This window comes from Nyctereutes procyonoides, unplaced genomic scaffold, assembly GCF_905146905.1.
Source record: "Nyctereutes procyonoides isolate TBG_1078 unplaced genomic scaffold, NYPRO_anot_genome, whole genome shotgun sequence".
NCBI classification, from domain to species: Eukaryota; Metazoa; Chordata; class Mammalia; order Carnivora; family Canidae; genus Nyctereutes; species Nyctereutes procyonoides.
In genome coordinates this window covers 4,466,753-4,492,038 of record NW_026575145.1, presented here as the reverse complement: position 1 = coordinate 4,492,038, position 25,286 = coordinate 4,466,753, and the positions used below count along the sequence as shown (strand labels likewise).

The following is a 25,286-nucleotide window of genomic DNA, read 5'->3' as shown; positions in this document are numbered from 1 at the left end:
TTAAACAGGAAAGGAAGCTGTCTTTGCAAAAGAGCAGTCTTTGTCCAGGAAGTTCAGAATTGCACAAGAAAACACAGAGAAATGACAGCCCAGACCTAACACCATAGGATGTTTTGGTTTCATTTCCTTTTACTGATTTAAACAACTTCTTGGTATGCCTGTTATGATGGATTCATAGTCTCTTTCTGGTCCCCACCAGCAGCAACCTGGCCAAGTATCAGTAGTAGTCTTCTTACATTTTCAAGCAGAAGACTTTGCTCTGTGCTTGTGAAGCAAGTTTCCCAAAGAGACAGTACACCATTGCAGACACCTCTGAGATCACTTTCTGTTTTCTCAAGCCACCTGCTGTTTCTCTCAGCACTTCACATCATTAGCTCACTCCCTGAGATAAACCTCCAAGATGACCTACAGGCTCCTATGACATTTTTAGAAGCAACTGAGAGATGATTCCTCTCCTTGTTGGATAATACAGCTCCTTGCTCAGTTACAGACTTCATGCAGGCTGCTATGTTAATGTATTACTCAGCTTACTTGGCCAGTTTGGCCTTCTGCACCAGTATACTTTACTGGATGTTCTGTGTCAGAAGTGGTTGGCAGTGGGTAGAAAAGTGTTTTGTGGTCTCTGAGCCATGGTAGTGGCAAGGCTGGATCTGCTCAGAGGTACAGTTTACTTTTTCAATTTGTGGCAAAGTGTATAAGAAAGTACTATGAAATAAATATTACTTGTATTACTTCCTCATCCCTAAATTCATTACACCAGCTTCTTTTACCTTGTGAAAGTTCTAAACCAAGCCTATGAACCCCTGCAGAAATTTCAGTTCAGAAAATACTGAATGTTTTCCCTGTCACCAATCTCTTCAATAAAGTTTTCTCCAGTCTTTTGCAGAGTTTGGGAGCAAGTCTCACTTATTCAGGTACCTGGGTGGGTTTCACCACCTTGGGTCTCCCTGAATTCTTCTAAATATTATTAGCACAAATACTGTATTTGAATAGAAGATAGTTTCTTCTCCAACAATATTGTCCTTTTAAAACATACTTGATATTTCCATTGCAATTATCAAGTTGGATATAATACAAAGAAGGTTGTATATAATCAGGATTAGATATAATTAACTACATCTCTTAATTATTAAATTGACCTAATTAATACAAATATTTCAAAAAATGTGTTTTCCCTTAAAAGTAACATGTAATATGGTTTACTACCCTGTGTTAAAGGAACTGACAAAAATTTTAGTTGCTATTATCAGAATACATAATTTCAACAGAATAACTTAGCAAAATGTGGCATAAATGGAAATTTATTAACATAATTTATAATTTTATACATTTAAAATCTGCAAAAAAATTACATAACTTTTAAAATCCATTTATAGTAAAGCTAACTATTCTGAACAACTGAAGTCAGATATATAGAAGGGACAAAAAAATTAAAGACCATTTAGCTATCTAAAAAATTATCATCATAAAACCAAATCATCATAAATCCCAATAATGAGCCTTAAGTAGAACCATTATATTGTATTTGCTGCAGTATTCTTAGAATATTGCTGCAGGTCCTTAGAATAAGTAAAATTACATGCATTTTCATATAAAAAGATTCCATACACCTATCCTCTGAGTTATTGTCTATTATGATGATAGATTTATGTTAATCTTTCCATTCTCTTTTGTTTTGTATAAATCTACATTTGTAAAAAAGAGTAAAGGTTAAATGTGTAGACTTCTGGATAATAGTACCAGCAATCTGTTTCCCAAGATGGCCTTAGGCCTTAAAGTAACCCTTGGTTTGACTAAATTTCAGACAGGTTTCTTTCACACTACTGGCCCCTGACTTCACTTTTCTTAAAGCATGTACTTTAGAAATCTTTCAACTGTAAATTTTTTTCTCTTTAAAATGAAAATTTTCTCCAGCCCCTTGTCCATTTTACTTCCCAGGAATATCTTTCTCAAGGACTTGGAAGTCATCCCTTAAAAATGTGATCATCAATTCCTATTTCCCTGTCTTAATTAATAAGTACCAATTAGCAAAGACAAATGGTCTAATCACATTGACTGTCACTCCCCTTAAAGTCTTTCAGTACTTTCTCATTAGCTCACTCTAATGCTTAAGAAATCCTCCTACCTTTCATTAAGAGTTCAATCTCTCTACCCTACTATAATAGCCTTGATTGCCTATTTAATTCTGTCTAGTTCAATCTTTGACACTGTATATGGAATTTCTCACTTTATCCAAGAAATGTACTTATTAATAGCCAACTATTTGCAAAGCACTGTCTTAGGCACTACCAAAAATGAATGTTCCTCCTTAAAGATTAAACGTGAATGTAAGTGTACAGTGTCTTAGTCAAAATTGTCATTTAGCCAAGTTTGTCTTCAGAGTTATTTAGGTTCTTTTTCATTATTATTACCTTCTCTAATTAAGGGAAATGTGCTCTTCCCCACCTCCAGGTGCTTCAGAAAAATACATGGAATTGTGAAATGAGAAAAAGTCCAAATCCTCCAGTCAAACTTATATATGAACAAACCAAGAATAGAAGAAAACTTCAATTTGATAAAGAACATCTATAAAATCCTACTGTTAACATAATACATCATGATGAAAGACTTAATTTCTTCTATGATCAAAACAAATCAAAGATGTCTATTATTTTCAACTTGTATTAGAGCTAGTATGTAAGCTAGTATGTAACCTAGTCAGGTTTGCAAGAATAAGAGCAACACATAAAATTAATTGCATTTGATATACTAGCAATGAATATTCATAAATTGAAACAAAAAGATGGGCCATTTAAAAAAATAGTGCCACTTATAGCATAAAGGTATTAGATACTTAAAGATCAATATGACAATGTGTAAAATATGTGCATTAAAACCATAAAATGTTACCAAGAGATACTAAGGAAAACCTAAATAAATGGAGAAATATACCATGTTCATGGACCAGAATCATCAGTACTGTTGTGATGTCGATTTTCACCAAATTGATCAATAGATTCAAAAAAATCACATTCAAAAGCCTAAAAGATTTGTGTTCAGTAGATACTAATGAGGCATTTTTAAAATTCAGATGAGAAGTCTATGGAACTAAATGTAGCCAAACATTTAAAGAACCTTAACAAAGAAAAAAATATTGACTGTGGCTTTGTCCTGTTATCTCATGTGGGACATATTCCTCTATCTCCTCATTTTATCTGACTCTCTGTGTTTGTTTCTATGTATTAGAGTAGTCAGCTACAGCTCCTGATTTTGAAAGTAGCAGCCTTATGAAGAAGAGGTTGTGTGATACCCTGTAGCACAATGCCCTGTGTTCACCAGAACTAGGCACTTTAGGAATTTCTCCTATGTGGATTGTGTGTGCCCTATACTGTTGTGGCTGAGCCACATTTGCCTTCAGTCTAGTCAGATGTAACATCCCACTTTTCCTGTTGTGGGCACACTGCAAAGGGTTTGGCCCTTGTGCTGTTAAGTGACCATTCTGGGGCTGCTTCCAGGTTATAATTGGGCCATGTTAGTTATTATACCAGATATCTGCCAACAGCCTACCTGCCAGGACTGCAGTCACACTGAACTGTATGGTGCTCTCCCTGTGTTGCACTCTGAAAGGCTTTTGTTGGTGGGCAGGCTGGCAATCAGACCAGACACATTACCCTAGGCCATCTGCAAGAACTGCAGGTACACTGTTGGGCAGGGCATCCTCTGTGCCAGCTATAAAGTTTCACTGGTGGGGCTGTGGATATACTGGTATGTATTGTTATCTTTCCCTCTCCTCAGGGCAAGGGTCACTTTGGAGTGGCATCCATCCCTGCTGGAGTACCTTGCAGGCTGTCAAGACAGGAGCCACAACCAAAGAGCTAAAGGAAATAGAGATAAGCAATATACCTAGTAAAGAATTCTAAGTAATAAAGATAAAGGACCTGAGAAAAGAGTGGAGGATCTCAATGAGACTTTCAACAAAGAGATAGAAAATATAAAAAAGATTCAATCAGAAATGAAGAACCCAGTAACTGAAATGAAAAACACTAGAGGGAATCAATAGAAGATTAGAGGAGGAAAAGGAATAAATTAGCATTGTGGAAGACAGGGTAATGGAAAGCTATCAAACTGAACAGCAAGTAGAAAAAAACATGTTAAAAAAATGAGACTAGATTAAGGGAACTTGACATCATCCAGCTTAATAACATTTTCATTGTAGGGATCCCAGAAGAGAGAGAGAAAGGAGCAGAAAAAATTCTTTGAAGAAATAAGAGCTGAAAACATCTCTAATCTGAGAAAACAAACAGACATCCAAATCCAGGAGGAACAGAGAAAAAAAAATTGATCAAAGGAAGTCCATGCCCAGATACATAATAATTACAATGGAAAAAAAACAAAAAACAAACACAGTGATAGACAATTTTAAAAGCACCAAAAAGAAAGAAAAAGGAAAGGAAATGGTGGGGAGGGAAGGGTAGGAAAACAGTTACATACAAGGGAAACTCCATAAAGCTATCAATAGGTTTTTTAGCAGAATCTTTGCAGGCAGAAGAAAGTGGCATGGTATATTCAAGGTACTAAAAGGAAAAAAACCTTCAACTGAAAATACTCCTTCCATAACATTTAGAACAGAAGGAGAGATAAGGAGTTTCCCACACAAACACACGCAAAATGAGTTTGTCATCACTAAACCAGCCTTGGAAGAAATATTAAAGGGAATTCGTTGAGTGGAAAGAAAAGGCCATGATCAGGAGTAGGGAAACTAGGAAAGGAAAAATTATCATAGGTAATTGCAAACATATGATACAAGTAGTAGATTAACCACTTATAAAACCAGTACAAAGGTTAAAGCATAAAGCAGTAAAATCAATTTTATATATAAAAATCGTCAAGGGATTCACAAAATAAAAAGACATAAAGAATAACATATACATTGTGATGGAGTAAAAATTTAGTGCTTTTATAATGGGTTCATACTTATAGACCCTTAACATATACACATAAGATGCTATATATGAACCTAATGGTAATAACAATCCAAAAATTTACAATAGGTACAGACACAAAAAAGAGAAAGGAATCCTTACATAACACTAAAGAAAGCTATCAAACTACAAGGGAAGAGAGCTAGAGAAAAAGAATAGAAGAGAGTAGAACTACAAAAACCACCATAAAACAAGTAATACAATGACAATAAGTGTCTACTTATCAATAATTAAATCAAATTTAAAAGGACTAAATGCTCCAATAAAAAGACATAAAGTGGCTGAATGGATAAAAAAGAAAGACCCAACTATATGTTGCCTATAGGAGACTCATTTCAGACCTAAAGACACAGGCAGATTGAAAGTGAAAAAGTGGAAAAACAATTACCATGTAAATGGAAGTAAAAAAGAAAGTTGGGGAAATAATACTAAATCAAACAAAATAGACTTTAAAACAAAGACTGTAATAAGAGACAAAGAAGGATACTACATCATAATAAAGGTAACAATCCAACAAGAGGATATAATAACTGTAATTATTTATGCATCCAACACGGGAGAACCTAAATAGATCAAACAACTATTAACAGACATATAGGAAAAAATGAACAGTTACACAATATTAATAGAGGACTCTACCACCCTGCTTACAGCAATGGATGCATCATCCAGGCAGAAAATCAACAAGGAAACAATTAGCTTTAAGTGATATGTTGAAGCAGATGGACCTAACAGGTATATTCAGAACATCTTATCCAAAAACAGTGGAATGCATTTTTTTTCAAATGCACATGGAACATTCTGCAGAAGAGACCACATATTAGGCCACAAAACAAGTCTCAATAAATTCAAAAATATTAAAGTCATACCATGCATTTTTTTCTGACCATGACACTATGAAACTAGAACTCCATCACCAAAAAAAGTCTGGAAATAATGCAAATATATAGAAGTTAAATAACATGCTACTAAAAAATAAATGGGTCAACCAAGAAATCAAAAAGGAAACCAAAAAAATACATGGAGACAAATAAAAATGAAATCACAATATTTCAAAATCTTTGGGATGCAGCAAAGCTGTTGTATGAGTGAAGATTATAGTAATTCAGGCTTACCTCAAGAAGCAAGAAAAATCTCAAATAAATAACATAACCTTACACTTAAAGGAGCTAGAAAAGGAAGAACAGATAACAACCCAAAATTCAGTAGAAGGAAAAAAAATAATAAAGATTAGAGCACAAATAAATGAAATAGAGACTTTGAAAAAATAGATTAATGATACCAGGAACTGGTTCTTTGAAAAGATTGGCAAAATCGATAAACCTTTAGCCAGACTCATAAATGATAAAGACAGAGAACCTGAATAAATAAGATCAGAAACGGAGGAGAAATAACAACTGATACCACAGAAATACAAAGAATTATAAGAGATTATTATGAAAAAAACTATATTTAAACAAACCGGACAACCTAAAAGAAATGGATAAATTCCTAGAAACATAACCATCCAAAACTGAATCAGGAAGAAACCGAAAATTTTAACAGACTAACTACTAGTAATGAAAATGAATCAGTAATAAAAACTTTCAGCAAACAAGAGTCCAGAATCAGATGACCTCACAGATGAATTCTACCAAACATTTATTTATTTTTTTATTTTTTAACGATGTTATTTATTTATTTATGAGAGAGAGAGAGAGAGAGAGAGAGAGAGAGAGAGAGAGAGAGAAAGGCAGAGACACAGGGAGAGGGAGAAGCAGGCTCCATGCACCGGGAGCCTGATGTGGGACTCGATTCCGGGTCCCCAGGATCACACCCTGGGCCGGAGGCAGGCGCTAAACTACTGAGCCACCCAGGAATCCCCTCTACCAAACATTTAAAGCAAGTACCTATTCTTCTGAAACTACTCCAAAAATTAAAGAGGAAGGAAAGCTACTAAATTCATTATATCAAGCAATATTCCCTTCATACCAAAACCAGATATACTATCAAAAAAGAGAATTACAGACCAATATCTCTGATGAACAGAAATGCGAAAATCAGAGGAGGAGGGGCAAGATGGCAGAAGAGTAGGGTCCCCAAGTCACCTGTCCCCACCTAATTACCTGGATAACCTTCAAATCATCCTGAAAATCTACGAATTCGGCCTGAGATGTAAAGAGAGACCAGCTGGAACGCTACAGTGAGAAGAGTTCGCGCTTCTATCCAGGTAGGAAGACGGGGAAAAAGAAATAAAGGAACAAAAGGCCTCCGAGGGGGAGGGGCCCCGCGAGGAGCCGGGCTGAGGCCGGGGCGAGTGTCCCCAGGACAGGAGAGCCCCGTCCCGGAGGAGCAGGAGCTGCACCAACCTTCCCGGGGGAAAGGGGCCCCCAGGGAGTTAGAGCAGGACCCAGGAGGGCGGGGATGCCCTCGGGCTCCCGGGGACACTAACAGACACCTGCGCCCCGGAGAGTGCGCCGAGCTCCCTAAGGGCTGCAGCGCGCATGGCGGGACCCGGAGCAGCTCGGAGGGGCTCGGGCGGCGGCTCCGCAGAGAGGCGGCTGCGCGACCGGGAGCGCGAATCCAACAGCGCAGGCCACGGAGCACAGGGCGCCGGGACACAGCCCAGGATCCGGCCTCCCCCGGGACAGGCCGAGGCCGGGAGGGCCCAGGACAGCGAGGACGCTCCTGCCCCGAGCTGAGCAGATCAGCGGCCCCGCCCCGGAGCCTCCAGGCCCTGCAGACGGAGAGCTCCGGAGTTACTGCGGGAGCTGACTCCAGGGCTGCAGAGCTGCCGCAGCCACTGTGGCTGTTCCTCCTGGGGACTCACGGGGACAACCCCCACTGAGCCCTGCAGCAGGCAGGGGGCAGAGCAGCTCCCCAAGTGCTAACACCTGAAAATCAGCACAGCAGGCCCCTCCCCCAGAAGACCAGCTGGACGGACCAGTTCCAGGGGAAGTCAAGGGACTTAAAGTCTACAGAATCAGAAGATACTCCCCGTGTATTTTTTTTTGTTTTTTTGTTTGTTTGTTTGTTTGTTTTGTTTTGCTTTTTGATTTGTTTCCTTCCCCCACCCTTTTCCTTTCTTTTTTTTTCTTTCTCTTTTTCTTCTTTTTTTTTCTTCCTTTTTTCTTTTTCTCTTTTCTTTCCTTCTCTCTCTCCTCTCTTTTTCTCCTTTTCCCAATACAACCTGTTTTTGGCCACTCTGCACTGAGCAAAATGACTAGAAGGAAAACCTCACCTCAAAAGAAAGAATCAGAAACAGCCCTCTCTCCCACAGAGTTACAAAATCTGGATTACAATTCAATGTCAGAAAGCCAATTCAGAAGCACTATTATACAGCTAGTGGTGGCTCTAGAAAAAAGCATTAAGGCCTCACGAGACTTCATGACTGCAGAATTTAGATCCAATCAGGCAGAAATTAAAAATCAAGTGAATGAGATGCAATCCAAACTAGAAGTCCTAACGACCAGGGTTAACGAGGTGGAAGAACGAGTGAGTGACATAGAAGACAAGTTAAAAAAAAAAATAGAAGACAAGTTGATGGCAAAGAGGGAAACTGAGGAAAAAAGAGACAAACAATTAAAAGACCATGAAAATAGATTAAGGGAAATAAACGACAGCCCAAGGAAGAAAAACCTACGTTTAATTGGGGTTCCCAAGGGCACCAGAAGACACAGAGGGCCAGAATATGTATTTGAAAAATCATAACTGAAAACTTTCCTAATCTGGGAAGAGAAACAGGCATTCAGATCCAGGAAATAGAGAGATCACTCCTAAAATCAATAAAAACCGTTCAACACCTCGACATTTAATAGTTAAGCTTCCAAATTCAAAGATAAAGAGAAGATCCTTAAAGCAGCAAGAGACAAGAAATCCCTGACTTTTTTTTTTTTTTTGAAATCCCTGACTTTTATGGGGAGGAGTATTAGGGTAACAACAGACCTCTCTCCACAGAGACCTGGCAGGCCAGAAAGGGCTGGCAGGATATATTCAGGGTCCTAAATGAGAAGAACATGCAACCAAGAATACTTTATCCAGCAAGGCTCTCATTCAAAGTGGAAGGAGAGATAAAGAGCTTCCAAGACAGGCAGGAACTGAAAGAATATGTGACCTCCAAACCAGCTCTGCAAGAAATTTTAAGGGGGACGGTTAAAATTCCCCTTTAAGAAGTTCAGTGGAACAATCCACAAAAACAAGGACTGAATAGATATCATGATGACACTAAACTCATATCTGTCAATAGTAACTCTGAACGTGAACAGGCTTAATGACCCCATCAAAAGGCACAGGGTTTCAGACTGGATAAAAAAGCAAGACCCATCTATTTGCTGTCTACAAGAGACTCATTTTAGACATAAGGACACCTACAGCCTGAAAATAAAAGGTTGGAGAACCATTTACCATTCAAATGGTCCTCAAAAGAAAGCAGGGGTAGCCATCCTTATATCAGATAAACTAAAATTTATCCCGAAGACTGTAGTGAGAGATGAAGAGGGACACTATATCATACTTAAAGGATCTATCCAACAAGAGGACTTAACAATCCTCAATATATATGGCCCAAATGTGGGAGCTGCCAAATATATAAATCAATTAATAACCAAGGTGAAGAAATACTTAGATAATAATACACTTCTACTTGGTGACTTCAATCTAACTCTTTCTATACTCGATAGGTCTTCTAAGCACAACATCTCCAAAGAAACGAGAGCTTTAAATGATACACTGGACCAGATGGATTTCACAGATACCTACAGAACTTTACATCCAAATTACAAGCCACAAACTACCAAAACTGGAACAGGAAGAAATAGAAAACCTGAACAGGCCAATAATCAGGGAGGATATTGAAGCAGTCATCAAAAACCTCCCAAGACACAAAAGTCCAGGGCCAGATGGCTTCCCAGGAGAATTCTATCAAATGTTTAAAGAAGAAACCATACCTATTCTACTAAAGCTGTTTGGAAAGATAGAAAGAGATGGAGTACTTCCAAATTCATTCTGAGGCCAGCATCACCTTAATTCCAAAACCAGACAAAGACCCCACCAAAAAGGAGAATTACAGACCAATATCCCTGATGAACATGGAAGCAAAAATTCTCAACAAGATACTAGCCAATAGGATCCAACAATACATTAAGAAAATTATTCACCATGACCAAGTAGGATTTATCCCTGGGACACAAGGCTGGTTCAACACTCGTAAAACAATCAATGTGATTCATCATATCAGCAAGAGAAAAAACAAGAACCATATGATCCTCTCAATAGATGCAGAGAAAGCATTTGACAAAATACAGCATCCATTCCTGATCAAAACTCTTCAGAGTGTAGGGATAGAGGGAACTTTCCTCCACATCTTAAAAGCCATCTACGAAAAGCCCACAGCAAATATCATTCTCAATGGGGAAGCACGGGGAGCCTTTCCCCTAAGATCAGGAACAAGATCCGAGGGATGTCCACTCTCACCACTGCTATTCAACATAGTACTGGAAGTCCTAGCCTCAGCAATCAGGCAACAAAAAGACATTAAAGGCATTCAAATTGGCAAAGAAGAAGTCAAACTCTCCCTCTTCGCCGATGACATGATACTCTACATAGAAAACCCAAAAGCCTCCACCCCAAGATTGCTAGAACTCATACAGCAATTTGGTAGCGTGGCAGGATACAAAATCAATGCCCAGAAATCAATGGCATTCCTATACACTAACAATGAGACTGAAGAAAGAGAAATTAAGGAGTCAATCCCATTTACAATTGCACCCAAAAGCATAAGATACCTAGGAATAAACCTAACCAAAGAGGTAAAGGATCTAGACCCTAAAAACTATAGAACACTTCTGAAAGAAATTGGGGAAGACACAGAGATGGAAAAATATTCCATGCTCCTGGATTGGCAGAATTAATATTGTGAAAATGTCAATGTTACCCAGGGCAATTTACACGTATAATGCAATCCCTATCAAAATACCATGGACTTTCCACAGAGAGTTAGAACAAATTATTTTAAGATTTGTGTGGAATCAGAAAAGACCCTGAATAGCCAGGCGAATTTTACAAAAGAAAACCATAGCTGGGGGCATCACAATGCCAGATTTCAGGTTGTACTACAAAGCTGTGGTCATCAAGACAGTGTGGTACTGGCACAAAAACAGGCACATAGATCAATGGAACAGAATAGAGAACCCAGAAGTGGACACTGAACTTTATGGTCAACTAATATTTGATAAAGGAGGAAAGACTATCCATTGGAAGAAAGACAGTCTCTTCAATAAATGGTGCTGGGAAAATTGGACATCCACATGCAGAAGAATGAAACTCGACCACTCTCTTGCACCATACACAAAGATAAACTCAAAATGGATGAAGGATCTAAATGTGAGACAAGATTCCATCAAAATCCTAGAGGAGAACTCAGGCAACACCCTTTTGGAACTTGGCCACAGTAACTTCTTGCAAGATACATCCACGAAGGCAAAAGAAACAAAAGCAAAAATGAACTATTGGGACTTCATCAAGATAAGAAGCTTTTGCACAGCAAAGGATACAGTCAACAAAACTCAAAGACAACCTACAGAATGGGAGAAGATATTTGCAAATAACATATCAGATAAAGGGCTAGTTTCCAAGATCTATAAAGAACTTATTAAACTCAACAGCAAAGAAACAAACAATCCAATCATGAAATGGGCAAAAGACATGAAGAGAAATCTCACAGAGGAAGACATAGACATGGCCAACATGCACATGAGAAAATGCTCTGCATCACTTGCCATCAGGGAAATACAAATCAAAACCACAATGAGATACCACCTCACACCAGTGAGAATGGGGAACATTAACAAGGCAGGAAACCACAAATGTTGGAGAGGATGTGGAGAAAAGGAACCCTCTTGCACTGTTGGTGGGAATGTGAACTGGTGCAGCCACTCTGGAAAACTGTGTGGAGGTTCCTCAAAGAGTTAAAAATAGACCTGCCGGGCGGGATCCCTGGGTGGCAGCAGTTTAGCGCCTGCCTTTGGCCCAGGGCGCGATCCTGGAGACCCGGGATCGAATCCCACGTCAGGCTCCTGGTGCATGGAGCCTGCTTCTCCCTCTACCTATGTCTCTGCCCCTCTCTCTCTCTCTCTCTCTGTGTGACTATCATAAATAAATAAGAATTAAAAAAAAAAAATAGACCTGCCGGTATCCCTGGGTGGCGCAGCGGTTTGGCGCCTGCCTTTGGCCCAGGGCACGATCCTGCAGACCCGGGATCGAATCCCACGTCAGGCTCCTGGTGCATGGAGCCTGCTTCTCCCTCTGCCTGTGTCTCTGCCTCTCTCTCTCTCTCTGTGACTATCATAAATAAATAAAAATTTAAAAAAATTTAAAAAAAATAGACCTGCCCTATGACCCAGCAATTGCACTGTTGGGGATTTACCCCAAAGATACAGATGCAATGAAACGCCGGGACACCTTCACCCCGATGTTTCTAGCAGCAATGTCCACAATAGCCAAACTGTGGAAGGAGCCTCGGTGTCCATCGAAAGATGAATGGATAAAGAAGATGTGGTTTATGTATACAATGGAATATTACTCAGCCATTAGAAACGACAAAGACCCACCATTTGCTTCAACGTGGATGGAACTGGAGGGTATTATGCTGAGTGAAGTAAGTCAATCGGAGGAGGACAAACATTATATGTTCTCATTCATTTGGGGAATATAAATAATAGTGAAAGGGAATATAAGGGAAGGGAGAAGAAATGTGTGGGAAATATCAGAAAGGGAGACAGAACATAAAGACTTCTAACTCTGGGAAACGAACTAGGGGTGGTGGAAGGGGAAGGGGGCGGGAGGTGGGGGTGAATGGGTGGCGGACACTGAGGGGGGCACTTGGCAGCATGAGCACTGGGTGTTATTCTGTATGTTGGTAAATTGAACATCAATAAAAAATAAATTTATTAAAAAAACCAGGAAATTATTCAGACAACAGATGAGAGGTGCAAGAAGATTGAAAGTTAGCTTGCCAGCAAGAATGTACCTTTTATGTACAATTATATGGTTAAAAAGATGTACTTCACTGGAGCGAAACACTATAGACTACTTTTTCAAGAGCATTTTTGTGGTGTTTTTATAGATATTTGTTTAAGCATCTTTATGCCCTAGTTTTTGCCTTATTTTGTTGTATATTTGTATAGAGAGGTATAAATTTAGAGCACTGGGTGGACATATTTGTATATATTTTAATTAAACAATGCAGATTGAATAAAAAAAAAGAACATAAATGCGAAAATCATTAGCAAGATCAAGCAAACTGAATACAAAAAAATACATTAAAAATATATTCACCATGATCAATAAGATATATTACTGGGATGCAAAGGTGGTTCAATATTCGCAAATCAATCAACATGACACACCACATTAATAAGACAAAGTTAAAAACTACATGACTATCTCAACTGATGCTGAAAAGCCATTTGACAAAGTACAACATCCTTTCATGATAAAAACTCTCAACAAAGTACGTTTAGAGAGAATATACCTCCACATAATATGTGCCATAAGTGAAAAACCCACAGCAAACAGCATTCTCAATGGTGAAAACCTGAGGACTTTTCCTCTAAGATGAAGAACATGACAAGGATGTCCAATGACACTTTTATTCAACTTAGTACTGAAACTTCTAGCCACAGCAATCAGACAATAAAGAGAAATAAAATTCATCCAGATTGGTAAGAAAGAAGTAAAGTTTCACTATTTGTAGATGATATAATACTACATATAGAAAAAATATACAATGATACTAGGAAATTCTTCAATTCTGAGAGAGAAAACATAATATCTGGGAAGGGGGAAGAGGGGAAAATGGGGAATGGAAGGATGGTCTCAGGGATAAATGCAGAAATAATATTTTTGAAATAATGACAATATAATTTAATATATCTTTATCTTCTGTAAATTCCATTACTAACATAATTAAATGTCAAATTGCCTGTGGAAAAGTTCTGTGATGCTATCAAAATCAAAAGAACATGGTCCTACTCATGATTCATATTCTCTGGAGAAATACAGAATTTGAAAAACATGAGATTTTACAAAATTATAACATATTGCCAGATTCCTGATGAGAATACATCCATGTTTTACCTGAAAAATTTTTTATAAAGTAAAATGTGCTTTAATAATAATAAATAATATCCCAAATAAATTATATTATACTCATGATTCAGATTATATATTATATTATATTATATTATATTATATTATATTATATTATATTATATTGATGTATGCCTAATCCCAATTTAGGAGCATATATCGAAACCATCTATCCAAGAGAAAGAAAATCTATTTATTCCCAAATAGCCTTTGGAGTTGGTAATTTATTTCATTCAAATATATTGTGAGGACATATCACTCAGTTCTAGATAGATGCAGTGACACCATCCCAAATTCTTTTTAGAAAATGCATATCAATCTTTAACAAACATAGGCCCATCCCGCATCAAATATAACATATGGTTTCACACTCTACCAAGCAGTTAGTAGCACCCTCATCTCTGCACCCACTGGCACTTTGAACATATATTTCACAACTGCTTGTTTGACTATATAGCTTATGTTTTTGTTTTTAAGTAGTGAAAAATAACTCTCCCCAGCTACATTACAACTTCTTCAAGGGTAGGTATTTTCATCTTTATCCTTCAGTTCTGGAATGCTATCAGGCCTATTTTTAGGAACTCACTAATAATTTACTGAGATCATGAATGGGCTAAAGAATAAACAAAATAATAAATAGATTTAATACAAATGGATAAATACTATAGCTTCACAGAAATCAAATATTCATATCTCTTTCATATAAGCACATCGTTTTCTCAGTTCTGTCTATATTTATTCAGCTATCTCAGAGATATATGTTATTGGTTTGTATCAACAGTTCATTTCTTTTAATGGCAGAGTATTATTTTATTGAATGGATATACCATGGTTGGTTTATCCATTCACATGGTGAAGGATATCAGTTGTTTCCAATTTTGAGCAATCATGAATAAAGCTGCTGTAAATATTCACTATAGGTTTTTATGTACACACAAACATTTGTTTCCTTTGAGTGAACACCCAGGGGTAGAATTGCTGGATCATATGGCATATTTAACTTTATAACAAACTGCTCAATTGTTTTTCAAAGTAGTTGTACCATTTTGCATTCCCATCAGCAATGAATGAGAGTTACAATTGTTCCACATCCTTACCAGCTTTGTCGGGTTTTGTTATTTTATTCTGTCTTATTTTATTTTAATCATTCTAATGTGTGTGTAATGGTACCTATGATTTTAATTTTCATTTCCCTAATGACAAATTATGTTGAGCATCTTTTCAAATGCAATTTGCCATCCTTATACCTTCTTTGGTGAAGACCTATTCAAATATTGTGCCCACTTTTTAAATGGATGTTTTGTTTTCTCATTTTTGAGTTTTGAGTGTTTTCTTACATGTTCTGTGAATACTTACAAATTGTAAATTATAACAGGCATTAAATCTCCATCCAGGATGTTATCAATAAACTTATAGATAGGTTAGGTGGCTTGCCCAGAATATTGTAGCAAATCTGTTGTTGCAGTAAATAAAAGCTATGTTTTATCTAGCAATGTTTGTTTGTTTCTACCTCATCTCTCTCTGTGGGGAACATAAATTTTATCAGTGTCGACCAAAACTTGAAATGTACACACCCATTGACCTAATAAATGCCTTTTCTTTAAAAATTGGGCCTAGCTATATATAAAGAACTAAGTATAGAGACATGCCTCTCAACACTGATAACAAGTGCTAAAAATTGGAAACTACCTAAAATTTCAAAAATGGTGGATTGGGTGAATTAATTATGGTACAGGCATATCAAGGAATACCATGGATCTATTAAACATGATGTATCTGAACTGATCTTATTGACTTGGGATGATGTTCGGATTGATGTTCTAAACTTATTTGATAATAATTATTAGCAAAATTGTATGCACAGTTTGATTTTAAATAAAAATTACATATGAATCTATAAGAAAATAAGTAAATATTTACTTAGAGTCTTCCATTTGCCAGAAACTGTGCTATGCACAGGGAATACAGAGATAAGCAACTGTGTTCTCAGAAAAAAAAAAAACATAAAAATGCATTAGACCTTATGGGTAGAAAATAAAGTGACAATTTGAGGGATAAAAAGAAAATCATTATCATGCAAAATATGGCTCTGAAAAGTCCCAAATAAATCAATTTACATTCATCCTCAGAGGCACCTGGAGAGCAAGGTAAATGAAGGACAAATTATACTACAGTGATTGAATGTGTGTGTGGAGGAGGTTGCAGCTGGTTTTGGTATCACTCACAAAGACAAGGGTTCAAATCCTAGTTATGTCAGTTTCTGCCTATGCAAATTGGGGCAAAATACTTAACCACAGCTATAAAATGAATATATTATGATTACTGTGTGAATTAATAAAATATTCCAAGTCAGGCAGTATAATGGCTCCCACATCATAGGTACAAAATAAAGGTTAGCCATTATCATTATTATTATTGCCTGTATCCAAGTGAATAAAAAGTAGTGATTTTCAGCCAGGCATACCAATAGAAATATAGAAAAGTTAGTAAGAACTAAATAGCAGTATCAATAATTTTGTCTGCCTCTAAAGTAGATTTTGACTTCTAGGCATTTAATTTTTAAAATGTGTATTTCTTTATATTATTTATCATTAATTAAAAGTGAGTATTTTGTGGGGAAAATAGGAGTGGGGAGATCATTTGAGATTTTTAAAAAATATTTAATTTATTTATTCATGAGAGAGAGAGGCAGAGACACAGGCAGAGGGAGAAGCAGGCTCCATGCAGGGAGCCCGACGTGGGACTCGATCCCGGGACTCCAGAATCACGCCCTGGGCCAAAGGCAGGCACGAAACCACCGAGCCACCCAGGCATCCCTCATTTGAGATTTTATTCATTAATATTATTTATTTCTATGAGTAGAATGAGGCAAAATTTAGCTTTTGAAGAAATATGCTTGAATATTAGAGCAGTAATATTGGCATCTTTGAAATAAAATATTTCGTTTCCAAATAATAGGAAAGTTGCAAAGTACTTAAAATTCTATGGAATCTAATAGCAATAATTAAGGGGTCAGAAATGACCACAATTGCATATGGATAATACTAGAAAATGAGTCATTCACCCTAATCCTTAATGATACTGGAAAGAAAAGGTTATGTATTGGCAAATTTGTTAGCATTTTCATCACATTTCAAATCTGTTCATGAAAGATAAGTGCAGCTGCTACAGAGAGAATTAAAAGATAAGAGCAGTCTTGGGCTCTATTAAATTTAAGATAAAGATGTTATCTCTGAGGTCTCCACTCAGTGCATATGTACTAAGCCTCTGCAATTAGCATTGGCAGTTGATTTTACAGAAAGGAGCTATTGAAAAGATGCAGTATCAAGTAAGAGAAAGCTTTAGACAAAATAAGACAGAAAATAATAAAGCAAACAAGGGGGAATAATAACAGGGATTCATAGAGCATGCTTTGATTGCAAACTGGTCACCTAAGAGTTGTTTTTGCACTGCTCATTATGTTGCCATTTGCTAGAGTCTTTAGACTTGGAAAAGATAAATATCCACAAGACAAAGAAATTCTTCAAATATCTTGCTGAAATTATTGGATTATATGATACAGGGCTACTATAAAAAATGTTTTTATTATTTCCCCTTTCATACTCTAGCTGTATTTTTAGGTCAGAAGAAAAAGGAGAATGGTTAACGCCACATTGGAGAGACAGTTTCAAAGATCCATCCTCTGTGGTCTTCCAATCCCAGTCTCTGTCTCTAATTCAGGAAAAAACAAGGCTATTTGTTTCATTCCGCAACTTCATAGCTCTCCTCGACAAGCTAATAGATTGTAAAGTCAGTCTTCAGTACATTAGACAAAGAATACAGTTGTAGATCTTGTTTATGAGAATCTTAATAACTACACGTGAATTGGCTATCCCTAAAGACTTTTCTCCTTTTAAATCTCTTTGCATTTAGTTTCTTCAAACTAAGTTAAAATTTCAAGGCTGTTTAACTATTAATTGCAAATCCCTTAAAGTCAGAGGCTATTTATCTTTTCCTAGCCTCTGCACCAAACAGTGCCACCCACACAGTCGGTATTCAATACATGTGTAAGGAAAGGGACAAGAAGGAGGAAGGAAGAAAGGGAGAGGAAGAATTCCTGCTGTGAAATAACAACTAGCTAGAGCACTGGCCTGAAAGCTGTACCTGTTTCTGCTTAAGGAATTTTAAAAGTTAAATTGAATTTTCTTCTTTAATTTGGCCATGAATATGAATTTGTTTTAAATTATATACAACTTCTCATAACTGAATCAGCATGTGCCTTCAGGAAATACTTAGTACTATGGTTTCAGTCTCTGTCCTTGCCATTACTCCTAACAATGTCATTTATTGAAATCATCATTTCTCTCTTTTAAAAAATAAAATTATTCTCAAACCTTAATGAAACAAATAGAACAAAATTGAAATTTTTCAGTAATTTCAGAATGAATTAAAAAATTGAAAATTTTGGGATGCCTGGATGGCTCAGCAGTTTAGTGCCTGCCTTCAGCTCAGGGCCTGATCCTGGAGTCCCAGGATCGAGTCCCACATCAGACTGGCTCCCTGCATGGAGCCTGCCTCTCCCTCTGCCTGTGTCTCTGCCTCTCTCTCTGTGTGTGTCTCATGAATAAAACAAAAAAGACCTTTTTAAAAAATTGATAATTTAATTAAAAAATGGTACATTTTCAACTACAAAAAAATCTATAAAATTACACAGTGCATAGCTGATTTCAGGTAAGAATGCTAGTCCTCAGAAAAGTCTGTTTAGAGAATTATTTTTCTCTACTCTTGGTTTATGTTAATCTTAGTCTGATTTCTAGATTCAGCATATAGTCTTTAAATAGTCTTTATTGAAATGTAAGTAGTATTTTAAAAAATAAAAATATTTCAAACTTTCATTCATAGCCTGTATTTCTAGTACAACTAAGTTAATAAGACCTATGAGTACTTTCTTGCCTTTTCTCTTCCCATATCTCCTAAACCTGATCCTTTCATTACTGCAATGGCTAGTGAGAAAAGAGGAAGGAAGAGTTTTTCTTCTAAGTTTCCTGGTTATATCTATTATCTCTGAGGTAAGAGCATTTAAGAATACAAACTTAAAGGAAATAATCCAATCTTCCCATGTTACTTAAGGCCAGCTCTTTACTTCATTGATTGCAAGCCTATAATTAATATTTAATTTAATTTGATTTGCAAATCTGTTATCTCATATAAATAAGTAGAAACAGAATCCTAGATTAAAGTTGAAATCCAAAGAGGTTATTTTCTTTCCTATTTTTTGCTTAATATTCACATTTTCTAGATAAATATGTGAGTAGACAGATCGAGAACACACATAAAATTATGGTTTATATTCATATTTTCATAAATCTCTTACTTATGATCTGTATTTTAAAGTCCAGAGTCTAGTACTTTGTATTTCACAAAATCTGCCAAAAGAACACTGCACCTTAATTTTCTTAACTGTCTGCTATCCATAACTAGCTGGAGGGAAACCTTCCACTGGCCATTTCCTACAGTGCTACGAAAACTTCTTTCCGACTATATGCAAAACAAGTCACCTGTTGTTTCTTTTTTTTTTTTTTTCTAAGAATGGGTTATTTAACCTGAGTAATGTTTGGTGTTATTTTATTGAATCTGGCAGTATATCATCTTGGGAACTTGGGAATCCTCTTTGAGACCATTGACTAAATTAAAGGCAAGAAATCTACCATGTTAGTTTAAAATCTCTTTCTTCTAGTTCCCAACCACGTGTAAAATATACATTCTAATTCTGATATTTGGTGGGAAGTATAGATTCATTAAAACCAAAAATTATTGATTTTGTATATCTTTTAAAATCTAGGAAACAATAAAGAGAGGGGCTACAAAATGACAGCATGAAAGAGTCACTTTAAAATTTTCTTCCACTTAGGAAAGCTTCCAAATACATTCTACAAGGCAAGCATTACCCTGATACCAAAACCAGACAAAGACAGCACAAAGAAAAAAAAAAACTACAAGCCAATATCCTTGATGAATATAGATGCAAAAAGCCTTAAAAATGTTAGCAAACCACATATAGCAACACATTAAAAAAAAAATCATTCACCATGATCAGGAAGGACTTCTTCCTGGGATGCAGGGATAGTTCAATATATGCAAATCAATCAATGTCATATATGACATTAACAAAATGAATAAAAATCATATGATTATTTCAATAGATGCAGAAAAGTATCTGGCAAGATTCAACGTCCATTCATGATAGAAACTCTCAACAATAATAAAGGCATTATTATGAAAAACCCATAGCCAACATCATTCTCAATGGTGAAAAACTGAGAGCATTCCCTCTAAGGTCAGAAAGAAAACAACGACATTCACACTTGCTATTTTTATTTAACATAATACTAGAAGTCCTAGGCACAACAGATAAAAAAAAAAAGAAGCATCCATATTGGTAAAGAAGAAGTTAAACTGTCACTATTTGCAGACAACAGAATACTATATATCAAAAATCCTAAAGATTCTACCAAAAAACTACTAGCATAAGTGAATTTAGTAAAGTGGCAGGATACAAAATTAATACCTAGAAATCAGTAGTTACTATGCACTAACAATGAAGTCACAAAACAAAAATCTAAAAAACACCACCATTCACAACTGTACCAAAAAGAATAAAACACCCAGAAATAAACTTAACCAAAGAGTTGAAAGATCTGTACTGCAAAACATTGATGAAAGAAATTGAAAATGACACAAATGGAAAGATATCCCATGCTCATGGATTCAAAGAATTAATATTGTCAGATGTCCATGTTACCCAAAGCAATATATATAATTCAGTGCAATCCCTATCAGAATACCAATAACATTCTTTGCAAAACTAGAACAATTAATCCTAAAATTTGTATGGAATCACAAAAGAACCTGAATAGTTGAGGCAATCCTGAGAGAGAACTAAAACCTGGAGGTATCACAATTCCAGATTTCAAGATATACTACAAAACTGTAATAATCAAAACACTGATACTGGCACAAAAATGGACATAAGATCAATGGAACAAGATAAAGATTCTAGAAATAAACTCACATGTATATAATCACATGACTAATCTATAGTCATAGATTAATTAACAGAGGGAAAAACACACAAGAAAAAAGATAGTCTTTTCAACAAATGGTGCTGGGAAAACAGGACAATTACATGCAAAAGAATGAAATTGGACTACTTTCTTACACCATGCACAAAAGTAAATTCAAAATGGATTAAAGATCTGAAACCATAAAAATCCTGGAAGAGAACACAAACAATAATTTGTCTGACATCGGTAGTGACAACATTCTTCTCTTGGTAGTACCTCAGCATGTACTCCCAAGCCTTTAGGACTATAAAACCAGGTTTTATGGGAGATGGAGTTGCAGAGATCTACTCATCTTGAGGCCACTGAAGACAAATTTCTGCCTGTAAGCCCCCTTAATGTACCATTTCTTATGAAGCTGGACTTGTCTGCCTTTTTCTTTGGCCCTAAGGCTCTTTCGGCCTTTTGCATATATCTCCTTTTCACAAAATATCTGGATTGCTTTTTATTTACTTAAGAATATGATAAAATTCTTCCTTTCTCCAAATATAAAAAGGACTATTTTTTTAAGATTTTATTTATTTATTCATGAGAGACACAGAGAGAAAGGCAGAGATATAGGCAGAAAGGAAGCAGGCTCCATGCAGGGCACCTGATGCAGGACTTGCTCCCAGGACCCTGGGATTATGACCTGAGCCAAAGGCAGACACTGAACCCCTGAGTGACCCAGGCATCCCTAAAAAGGACTATTTAAATGAAAAGCTCAAAAAGACAAAATCATTTCCTCCAAAACTTCCATTATTATAATATTATTTCTAGTTTTTATGGAGTTCATGGACAGCCCTGCTGTGTCTTTATAAAAAGAACTATCAATCCAGTATTTTCCTCCCTAAAATGAGGATATGGGACCATATGCTCTCTAAATTGTTAGTTCAGGTTATCTCTTGATTCTGGGTTTCTGCATAGCTGGTGGTTATCAGGAGACAAAAATGTCTAAATTCTTGACTGAACATTTTAATTTTCAAATTTCAAAATTTTCCATCATGCAATTAGCTCAAATACATGAGAAAATAGAACAAAAGTGAAGGTTTAAAGTCAATACACTTTGTATGGTTGTTTTCTGGGACAACTGACATTTTACTAAAGAGATAGGATAATCATTTTGGATTCAGAAGTCCTGGGTTAGAGTCCAATTTTCACACTAGCAATGTCAGCTCAGACAAGACAGAGTTATTACTAAAACTTATTTACAGCTGAAAAAAACAGAGACACATTGAGATTAAGAGATTTAATGACACTTTTCCTAATTGAGAAACTCAAATAAATTAATTATGTTACTTGCAATATGATTTTTAACATTAACATAATTATGCTTTCTTTTACTTTTTATTGTTATTTATTATTACATTATATATTTCAAAACATAATGTTACCTGTAAATATTAATGTAAATCTAAGAGATTATCATTTCTTAACTATTACCTCTACTAGGATAAGGTGAGAGCAAGGAACTTTGATTGGTTAATCAAGCATAAATAAAATTCTTAGTCCTGGCTTTAAATAAATATTTCTATGATTACTACATTATTTCAGCTTTGTGTAATGATGTGCAAGACCACATGCAAGGCCACAGGAGATGATACTAAGAAGACCCTGAATATCCTCTCATTTTAAAAGAATCATAAAAAGCAGACATTGACTCCAAATAAATGTCCTATGGTTTTTAGGAACTGATTCACATTCCAGTAAGTTCTGAGAAGAATGATGAGTATAAATTTACTATTACATTAAAATTTCTCTTAACTAAGTTCATTAAGATGTGAAGGCAATATTTCACTAGAAATTATTTTAAACATATTCTCAAATATACCTTTAAACACAAAGATTTTCTTCTCCCTGGATTCCTGCACCTTATTGTCTTTTTCCTAGTATATGAACTATCTGTAAACCACCTCAGAAAATCTAGTTTAAAAGTTTCACTTCCTAGAAATAATAAAAAAAGGAAATAAGCAGCTGTTCAAATCTCCTGAGTTAATTTCTCAAAACTATTCCTTTGGTATGACACTTAAATCTTATCACAATATTCCCCCCAAACATTATACTTCCTGCAGTGAATAACATACATAAGAAATTCCAGTGCACACAGAGAAAGGCAGAAATGAAAAAATATCTTATTGATATGGAAGATGTATACTTTGGTAGTAGCATCACATGAGTTCATCATGAGCAATAAACATCTGCTTCCTTTCAATCCAATTGTCTTTTACAACTTCAAATGGCCATATGACAGTATTGCCATAGATAGGAAACGCAAGTGTTCAAGAAAAATTCTTCAATACTTCCTATAAAAGTACAGTCAAGAAATAATTTTTAAAATGACATATGAAAAGTAGAAATATATATTAGAGACCAAGATTTAGATGTATACTACATATATGATTTCTTATCATTAAAACTTTATTACCCAAGTATCTTGGTGGCTGAATTAGAAAACAGATAATTAGTGAAATAACTTTAAGGGGATGTAAAAATATCTAAACTTATTCTATTCACAAAAAGAAAATCTAATTAAGACAAAAGAGTTTACAATGTGTTTACTGAAAGGATTACCAAAGTCATGTCTTCTATTTCTGAATCAAATCTGGGGTTAGGGGATCCCTGGGTGGCTCAGAGGTTTAGCGTCTGCCTTTGGCCCAGGGTGTGATCCTGGAGTCCCTGGATCAAGTCCCTGGATCAAGTCCCAGGATTGAGTTGCTGGATCGAGTCCGGCATCAGGCTCCCTGCATGGAGCCTGCTTCTCCCTCTGCCTGTGTATCTGCCTCTCTTTCTCTCTCTCTCTCTGTGTGTGTCTCTCATGAGTAAATAAATAAAATCTTTAAAAAAATCTGGGGTTAATTTAAGGTACTGATTTGATAATCCTGCCTCTTAAAATCTGGCACAATTTACCTAAAGCAATGTTATAGTTTTCACTATCAATTTGTTTGAGGATATTTTTTTACTTTATTGTAGAGCATTTTGGCAATCCCACAGATTAGAGAATATAAATTATTCCTTTTTTCTAATTCTAACAGAGCATGTTAAAGTCCAATATTCTCATATTTTTCAGTCCATAATCTCACATTATAATTGATCCAGAGTAGTCACTTATCACCCAACACCTGCCATGTGTTACTATCTCTGCCCCTTGTTTCGTGTGATTTCTCTTTATCTGGAGTACTCCTAAACCCATTTTTTGATGTTAAAATTCTATTCTATCCTCCAATGCCATCTCAAGAATCCCTATGAGATGCAGCCTTCCTAGGTTTCTTCCCCTCTCCCAATCTTAATCTAATATGATTACTTTCTCCTGGGAACTGACATATCACTCTGAATTTTTCTAAGGCATTATTATAGTCATATGTCCCTGTTGTACATTTTCCTTAGATCTATTCTCCATTATATTCATTATGGATTCATTCTTCTATTCAACACGTACAACATTTAACAACCATCTTCTATATATAATCTATGTGCCATGATCTGACTCAATAAAATGAAAATGACATTATCCCACCCTCATGGAATTTACCTTGACGGCATTACCCACTCATTTTCTTTACCCTTCTTGTTGTTCAGAGCATTGTGCATATTTTAGTCATACGATAGATTTTCTATAATTGAATTAATTCATTATAACTTGAGTGCCAATAGCATACAAAAAATAAAAAAAATATAGTTGATAATTTGGTATATTGCGTAAAACCATTAATACCTTATGTAAAGCCAGCGCTTCCCTCTAAAAATTAATATGGTTAAAAGTAATTACTTTTTTCCTTAACTTTGAGGATGCTACCTAATATGGAGAAAAATTGAATGTCACACAGGTTAATTTAAAAAATAATTTTTTACAGGACCGTCCTATCCTAGAGGCAAGATCAAACTTAATTAACATCATTAGAGATTCCTTAAACACATTAAATTTTATAAAGCACCCTCTGGGTCACATTATATGCTGCTGTATTAAACAGAAGGGGAATAAACTAAATTCAAGTCTAATCACAGTAGTTTCAGCAATTAAAATTGTTTTTAAATAATTCACAGATACATGTACTGCATAAAGTTATTTTTCCATGTATAAGAACACAGCACTGAAGTTGTAATACTGACAGATTATCTGGCA

The 25,286-nt window shown here is 35.9% G+C and overlaps 1 pseudogene; it reads right to left on the bottom strand.

The window, feature by feature from the left end:
- LOC129499369 (14-3-3 protein zeta/delta-like) lies at positions 1-24,754 on the bottom strand (annotated as a pseudogene).
- Between the last annotated feature and the right edge of the window lie 532 nt (positions 24,755-25,286).